Source organism: Lissotriton helveticus, chromosome 3_2, assembly GCF_964261635.1.
Source record: "Lissotriton helveticus chromosome 3_2, aLisHel1.1, whole genome shotgun sequence".
Classification (NCBI taxonomy): Eukaryota; Metazoa; Chordata; class Amphibia; order Caudata; family Salamandridae; genus Lissotriton; species Lissotriton helveticus.
In genome coordinates this window covers 52652954-52662030 of record NC_136062.1, presented here as the reverse complement: position 1 = coordinate 52662030, position 9077 = coordinate 52652954, and the positions used below count along the sequence as shown (strand labels likewise).

The 9077-nt window shown below is 48.4% G+C and overlaps 1 pseudogene; it reads right to left on the bottom strand.

The window, feature by feature from the left end:
- Positions 1-2890: 2890 nt before the first annotated feature.
- On the bottom strand, positions 2891-3045 carry LOC144826760 (5.8S ribosomal RNA; annotated as a pseudogene).
- Between the last annotated feature and the right edge of the window lie 6032 nt (positions 3046-9077).

Here is a 9077-nt window from a genome sequence, read left to right as displayed (position 1 = left end):
AAAATAAAATATAAAAGACTGGAGTAAATCCTAACCAAGAAATACGTAGGGGGGGATGAGTGAGTATACTCCTGCTGCTATCAGTCCATGAGGGAGGAGTGTACATGAAATAGGGTCAACATGTTTGGCACACGAATTCACCCCCCAGCTATGCTGAACTCCCTTGCTGGGAGTTCTGACCTGCCTATTCCTGTGTTGGGCCTCTGGAGGTTGTTCCTGCTGTTTGGATCTGAGACAAGAGAAGTGACTCAAGAGTGTGATGCATCTGCACCCGTTTCTGACGCAACACCACCGTGCGGGAAGACCTTCCACACATCACTGCCGTGCTGCAAAAGAAGCCAACGCAGCACCTGCCCACGGATGGAGAAATCTCTGTACGCTGTGTCTCGTGCCCTTGAGATCACCACACCGACTCTGACACAGGCCCTGCTGTGATACTGCAAGAACTGGCACATCAGGGGACTGCGGTTGCAGAGATCGACACAATGCAATTGCTGCTGCTGCATCGAGAACCAATGCCTCCCAAATCTCCACACATCACACTGGGACACCAAGTCTACAATAAAGCCAGGGCCACAGTATGAAAATAACACATCACCTCCATGCACAGTAAGAAACCAACACATCACCTCCTCTTCAGTGAGGATCCGACGCATCACCTGCCCTGCCTGGCAGTAAGGGACTGATGTATCACCTCCCATGGAGCAAGGAACCAGCGCATCACCTTCCCTGGGTGTAAGGAACTGGAGCATCACCTTACCTGCGGCTGTTTTCGCTCATGATTTTGACACATCCGAGGTATTTTCTGTTGAAAGTGTTGCATCTATAGCTTGCTGTGGACAGAACTTTTTTCTAACTTTTGAAAGTCATATCTTGATAACTGTTGGGTTTTTGTCATTTTGGTCTCGTTTAGATTAGAGAAATATTGCTTATTTTCCTAAAATGGTATGGTGTCCATTTGTAATGTTTTCACTGTATTCCTGTATGTGTTCACAAATGCTTTACACACTGCCTCTGAGATAATCCTGCCTGCTCATGCCAAGCTATCCAGGGGGTGAGCATAGGTTGTCCAACAATTTCCAACTCCAGGTGATAGCTTGGTGCTAGGAGGTGTGCGAGGTCTAAGAATTGAGTAGTGAGTTTAGCCCCCTTAGGTTTAGGGTAGCTGCCTAGGAGTGTGACTTGAGGGGAAAGGCGGATTGGTTGATCTGTGAGCTGGGTGAGTGTGAAGTGTATACCGGACCAGAAGGGTCTCCGTTTTTCACAACACCAAAGCATGTGAGTCAGGTGGTCTGGTGTTGCATGACATCAGGGGCAGTACAGATAGACCACTGGGAAAAGTGCATTTAGCTTCAAAGGAGTAAGATATGCTCTGTGGAGGATGCATGTTTGTACGAACTTAAAATGGGCATTGTGGATAATTTTGGAGGGATATTGTAACAGAGCCTGCCATTCTTTGTTGTCAAATATAGTTTGAAGTTCTTCTCCACATCTATGTCTAAGGGTTTGTACAGACACAGTTGTGTGGGTCCGGATATCTGTCATGCGGTATGTGTTGGGGATTCATAACAGAAACCTTGCAGGTTGTGATGTATTGCTCTCCATATCCTGCCATAGGTAATTAGCTCACCCGAAGGGAGCCCTCAGCAATTTGTCACAGTCATAAAGTCCCCTAATAGGCCATTTTAGAATTAATCTCCCAGGGAAGTTAGGCCAACAGCCTCTCACTGAGTGAAATCAAGAGAGGTAATTGCCATGGGGTAGGCCAAGAAGCCTATCAGTAGCATAGCTGAAGCACAGGCAGAGATAGTTTTCATGCATTTCAAGAAATTGTGCAAGCAGGTATTCACCACCTCAAGAAGCTGTAGCAATTAGGTGTGCCTTTAGCAGATGAAAATAGCGCTGTATGAGGAGCTCCTTTTATTATCTGGTCTGCAGTGACACCTGTCTCTGCTAAGTGGTGCCCTACAAGCCAGAAGGTAGGCCATTGTAAATGTGGCATATAATAATATAATAATAGGCCCTAAAATCACCAGCATAAAGACTCAAGTAAACCTGACATCTTGAAACCTTGCAAATCTTTGTGGTGGGATGCCATCCTGCCCCGGGCAAACTAGGAGCCTCTCCCTGCTTGTTAGCACCACCGGCCTGTGGGAAACAGACCTCACAAGCAAAAGCCATGGCTTTGCCTGCCTCTCACAGCGGATTACAGGAGCTGTTCAGCCCGCAAAAGTCCCAGACTCCTCCCCAGTCCATTGCCACCCTGCCATGTGTACCACCTGCTTTGGACTGCATTCCCACGCAACCCAACTCTGAGTAGACCCGATCCTGGCATGGTTGTCGCCGCAACCAGCCCAATACAATCCACGGGGTAAGCCTTGATCAGAAGGGCTTGGGCCTCCTGAGTGATGCTGGGGATTCAGTCTTCTATATGTCACATTTTCTACTCTTGCAGCTGGGACAGGATTCAGTGCTGGGCTCTTCGCTCTTCGCATTGCTGTTACTGAGGGAATCCTGGTTGGTTTCTTTTACTCGGCTTAGTAATATGATTAAATTCAGCAGGTCATCACGTCTGATCGGAGGTTGTAATTGGATGTCAAAAAATAGGAGATTTGGGGGCCCCATCTTTCACACAAGGGGGGTCATAGACAGGCATACATGTCACACAGCCAGGTGCCCAGGGTTTTTTCACACCTGGGGCAGACCAGGCGACTGCCTGCCCCACCACGATGGGGGCCAGCCAGATGCACCAGTAATGTACGCTAAATCCAGGAGCAGGGGTCCTGCAGTGGGCAATCTGGGTCTAACCTTAGAAGAATAAAGGGAGCAGATCCCCTTTCAATAGTCCCAGCCACACCCTGGGAGAGCTACAGGGTGAATGACGTTCAATCAGCCTTCACACAGGCATAGCCCTAGGAAAAACTCTGGGTAGGCAAGATGTGTTAAAAATGTGGCTAATTATTGAATCCTACATTTTACACTAATTCGTACAGCTAGCTGCATTCCTTATTGATGCCTGAGCCGAGTTATCCACAGGCAAGAGTCACAGGCAACTTTTACAATGTTTGTCCAATTGTAGGCTCAGAAGAGGTGAAGAAAGTCAGCCTGGCACCCCATCAGGGTTCCCCTCTGAAAGTCAGTTGCATCGATTTGTGTTTCCAGGTGCTCGGCTTAGAAGCCCGACTCCACCGATGCGCCAACCAGGAGGGTGAGCAGCTCTGATGGTAGTGGAAACCAACAGCTCCACCACCAGCCCTTCAGGACAGGAGTACACAAATCTCAAAACCACAGTCTGGCCACACTAGACTCGACCACCAGGTACCTGGCAACAAACATCACACCTGCATGTCAGCCATCTGCCCTCACCGGGGCATACAGGAGCCAGGGCTCAAACTGTGCATGTTGAGAGACCCTAGCTTAGGCAGCAGCCCCAAGTAATGTCAGTGGGATGGGGCTCCATGTCTCTATGAGAGGCACAGAGGGGAGAAGATCAAGGCTCCCTCATGTCTTCAAAGTGACTCACCCGCTTCCCCCTGAGCAGCCAGGGAACAGCCTTTCCCTACCCTCAAATCAGTTGACACTGGCTTCAAGGGCCACAGTATTGCTGCTAATAGGAGCCAAGCTGCCCTTGTGTCCCCAGATCATCGTTTTTTTGAAACTCTTTTTATTGGTATGTAATCAATAATTTGTACATTCAAAGAGCACTTATATCGTGTCATCATTCCCTTTTAGGTATAAGTCCTATGCATTATATCACTTATTTCAATCTTAACTAACAGTAAACATGTTATGTCACAGTGTCCATCCTACAAACCTTGGTATGTCTGCCAGGCCCCCCAAATTTTCTTCCCTTTCTGAGGGTACCCTCTGCTCTTAAATATTGTAATTTCCGCTTGCCCGCACCAGTCTAAATCATTTTCTCGTTCCTTCACTGTCAGAATGGCGGTCGCTCCCCATTTCCTTGCCACATTTCGCTTTCCTACTACTGCAGCCAGTGCCAGCCATTGCTTTATATGTCTTGGCCAATCATCATTTTCCACAGTTATCAGAAGGAGCCATTTTACTTCTAGAGGAACCTCCGTACCCACAACTTCTTTCATTGCCTCAGCTATTTTCTGCAAGGAAACCGGTAGGGCAGGGCATTCCCAAAGTAAATGATAGAAAGACCCCTCAGACTCACATCCCCTATGGCACAGCATATTCATGCTTTATCCCATTCAGTGTAGCACAGACCTGGCGTAATATAGACTATGTAGCATTTTAAGCTGTATAAGTTGGAACCTAGCTTGTATCGTAAATTATCTCAGGCCTTGGAGCACTTCTACCCATTCCTCATCTTCCAGGGAGCCTACATCTTGTTCCCAGACCGTCTGCTGGGTACCCATGGGGTCCGGGGCATTATTAATTATCTTTTTGTAGAGCAAGGATATGGCTTTGTCCTGCAGTCGCTCTGTCAGTATGCTGTCTTTTAGTGGTGAGGCAGTTTCCAAGGTCTCTCCTTCCCTGATACATCTTCGCAGGGAGTGACCTACTTGAATGTATTTGAGCCACTCCCCTTTCCCCATTTTATATTCCACTTGTAAGTTTGTAAACATAATGTATGGCCGTCACCTCCAAATGTCTCCCAGCATTTCCAGCCCCAATAACTTCCATTTGGCAATACCCCACAGTTTGCCTACTTCATTCAGAAGGTCGCCTGCCCATAGAGGTGTCATGGATAGAGGCTTACGCCGATGACACCCAGCTACTCTTCACGTGGAAGGGTGATGATCTTCATACTGAGGTGGCTCATCGGTGTTTGTCATCGGTATTTTCATGGTTAGCCCAGGCTTGCCTGAAGTGCAATGAAGAGAAATCTGGGGTGCTCCTCTATGGCCATTTCCCCCCTGCTTTTAGAGAGTCTCTCTGGCCTCCTGGGTTTCCATGCCCTTCGGGAGACTGTGGAGTTGCCAAGAATGTGGGAATTTGGTTTGGGGGCAATCTAGGCTTTCATGAGCAGATCAAGAGACTGTCAGGGGTGTGCTTTGGCACACTCAAAGCCCTGAGAAGGTTTTTTCCCCTGCTACCCCGCCCTGCCAGGGAGACGGTGGCCAGGGCGCTCATCTTGTCTCGCCTAGACTATGCCAACGCCCTCTACCTCGGCATCCCAGGGTATCTCCTTGGAAAGCTGCAGGTTATTCAGAATGCTACAGATAGGCTTTTATTCAACATCCCGAGGTGCCTAAGCGTTCGCAAGCAGCTAAGCAACCTACATTGGCTGCCCGTTGCTGAGCGTGTGCAGTTTAAAGCTCTTACCATGACTCATAAGGCACTACACGGCCCGGGCCCTGCTTATATCAGTGGCAGGTTTGCCTTCTATCTTCCCAGCCGGCCCCTTCGCTCGGCCCTGCAAAGACGGCTGGTGATCCCCAGATTTCGGAGAGCACGTCTTGGGGGGCAGTCCTTTGCGGTTAAGGCTGCCACTCTGTGGAATGCTCTACAAGATGACCTTCGGCACACTAAGGAACTGTCCATCTTCAAAAAGCGCCTAAAATCCCATCTGTTTAAAGAATCCATCTAGCCCTTGCCGCCTCCCATGTTACTGTTTCCCCATGCGCCAGGACACTCTTTAGTAGCAGTGCGCGATATAAATCCCTTTATAACATAACATAACATTCCTGTGAGTTTACCCTCCCAACCCAAATATTTCATCGCTGCATGCCATGACTTGACCACGGTTTTAGTATGTGTTGGGAGGTTCATACCTACGGGCTTAGTGTAAAATTTTTCCTGCGGGCCTCTCGCTCCCATTGCTAATCTATCCACCCTATATGCTGGATCCGTCCTATCTTCAAACATCCATCCATTCATGTTCATTAGCTGAGCTGCCCAGTTGTAACTATGGATGTCAGGTACCACTAGGCCTCCGTCATAGACCACTCTTCGGAGTTTACTCAGGGATATACGCGGGGCCGCCCTGCACCACAATAGCGCACGGAGTTCCGAATTCACCCGTTGGAAAAAGGAGAGGGGCACCTCATATGGCGTGTTTTGCAATGCATATAACAGATGTGAGAGAGCCATCATTTTGAACATTGCCGCAATGCCCATCAACGTCAGGGGGAGCATGGGTCAGTGTTTTGCATCTGCTATAAGTCTGTCGAGCTGTAGACCCGCGTTCTGTCGATGGAACTCTTGATGATCCTGTGTTATGTGGATCCCAAGATATCTAAAACCTCATTTTTGTATGGGTACTACACATCTGGATTTCAGGGTGGGGGCTTCCGAATATAACAGTGACTTATCCCTGTTAATTGGGTATCCCAAGTATTAACAATATATGAGGAAGATCTGTAAGATGCGGAAGATCTCAGCTTTCTCATGTATAACAGAATATCATCTGCGTAGAGCGATATTTGGTCTTCCCACTCTTCCCCTATTGGTATCCCCCAGATCAAGGGGTCCTGCTAAACCCATGCAGCTAGTGGTTCCAGGGCTAGTGCAAACAGAATTGGAGACAGTGGGCATCCCTGTCTAGTGCCTCTCTGTCGGGTGAACACACAGTACACGGGGGCGTTAACCCGCACTCTGGCTAATGGCTGTTCATTTAGGAGCCTGATCCGTCCGATAAATTTGGGGCCCATGCCGAATCGTTTTAAGACTGCAAAGAGGTGATTCCATTCCACGCTGTCAAATGCCATGCTAGCATCAAGGGAATGAAGGGCTGATCGCTCTTTCAGGCATGTGTCCGTTATATGGAGTATTCCAAACAAACTTTGAAGATTTAACCTAGTACTCCTATGGGGCATAAACCCAGATTGACCTGGGTGGATATGGGTAGTAATCACTCCAGCTAAGCGCATGGATAAGAGCTCGGCTAGCACTTTCACATTGTAATTGAGTAGTGAGATTGGTCTATATGACCCGCACTCGGTGGGTGGTTTACCCGGTTTTAGGATTACCGTTATCACCACCGTCCTTTGGTCTGACAGGAATATGCCATCCTGAATTGCCTGGTTGAACGTACTCAGAACAAATTCAGCTGTTACATTGAGTATGGCCTTATACATCTCTACTGGCAGGCCGTTGGGGCCTGCTGCTTTCCCTGATTGTAGATCTCTAGAAGATAATCTAATTTTATCGGCCGTCAAGTCTACCTCTAACAGCTTCTTTCATGAGTCGCGGCAGGGCGATGTCACGCAGATGGTCTCGACAGTTCTCCACTGTGTGTTTCGACCGAGATGTATAAATCCCTTCAAAGCATTTGGCAAACTACTCAGCTATTTCCGCCCCCATTTCATACTTGCCCCCTTCTCGCCTTACAGTCCTAGAACCCAGCTTCCCTTCGTCTGCCTCTTGTCCAACCAGGCTAGCAGTTTCTTGGCCTTATCCCTTACATCACAGTCTATGATTTGAGGCCAGTACTTAAGTGGTGATGCTGTCTTCCGATAAATCCTTGAGTTATTTTTGTCGCACCCATAAGTGCTGCCTATCTTTGATTGCTCTGGGATCAGTTCCTAGTGCTTGGGCCTCCAGACTTAATATTTCTTTTTTGGGGACAATACATTTAAGGTATTTTTCTTTCTTCATGGTGCCTATTTTTGCCTGTGCTCAACCTCTGAGGACCATTTTAAATGCTTCCCAGAGGGTCACTGTGGATTCAACTGTTCCTGGTTGTCCTCAAAATATTGCTCCGTCCCCTCCATTCATCCTTGAAGAACCATGGATCAATTATCTGTGATAATGTGTGGTCCCTCACTGGGCCTGCTAAATGTGCTTCCACTAGGGAGTGATTGGATATCCCTCGTGCCACATTTGTGGCCTCCCTAAATTCCTTTAGTCCCAGGTCCTGTGTAATAAGATAGTCAAGCCTTGAGAGGCTTCTGGTCTTTGCTGACAAGTGTGTATATTGCTTTGTGCCTGCAGATATCACCCAGGCCCATCGCCTTGAGCAATCCCTTCAGTTAACCTCCCTGTTGCGTGGGGTTTGTCCCCGTGGTACCCCTGCTGGCCATATCTAGTTCCGTTGAAACAATGTCATTCATATCGCCTCCCAGGACCAGCCTGCCCTCTAGAAGCTGCAGTAATAAGGGAACCAGTGCCTCAAGAGTGGCTGACTGGAGACCTGAGGGGGTCTACACTGAACACAGAGTGAGGCTGTCCCCTTCTCATATGTTGCTCACGGCTGTGTATCTCCCCAGAGCGTCTGTCCATGCATTGTTCTGGATGAAGTGCAATGCACGTCCGATAAGAATTCCTACTCCTCAGGGACCGGAGGTATACCCTGCGTGTGCTATCACCGTGTAGTCATACCTGTCTAGTGCCTTACAATAATTACCTTTAGGATGTGTCTCTTGCAGGAGAAGCACATCTGGTGCATGTTGTTCTATAAATTGCAACACTGTCAACCTTTTTAATTTTCCATTGAGGCCATTAGCATTCCAGGACCATATCTTCACCGAGGACTGAGTTCGTCTATAGGCCACCATCTAAGTATGTGTTCTCTGTCAGAGTCTCCTTCCCATGTTAGCCCTCCTTTCAGTTGCAGACTTACACTCGCTCCTTTTATATCAATCTGTGATATCGTACCTAACTGCAAATTCACCCCCCCAACTCCCCACCCCCGCACCCTGCTACCCTGCTTTTTAGGCTATGGAAATCCCAACTCACCAACCCGCAGAGTGCCTGCCGCCCCTAAGCTTGCATAACAGTTCTAACTAATAGAATGAGGGGGTGTTCGATCAAGCGGGACCCACGGTCAATGAATTCTACTCTGCCCCCTCCTGTCTAAGCCCATTCCCAGCTGGTTGCCTACATTAGGTTCAGCAGAGTAATCGATGCAGAATGTTCCGGTCGGGCCAGTCCCAAAGCCTCGTTACTTTTGTGACTGCCACCTGATGCAGAGTCAAATTGTTACAGTCTTACTTCCACCCCATTTTCACCATTCACTCTTCTTGAGCTGCTTCTGTATCGGATGGGCTAGCAGGTCTTGAGGATGGAGCCGCTGGCCTCACCAAACTCCTTTACTTCGACTTGCTTTATTAAGTCCACTTCTCCGATTTGGGTCTTTGCCTTGTCTCCTGCCCACTGGGCACCAT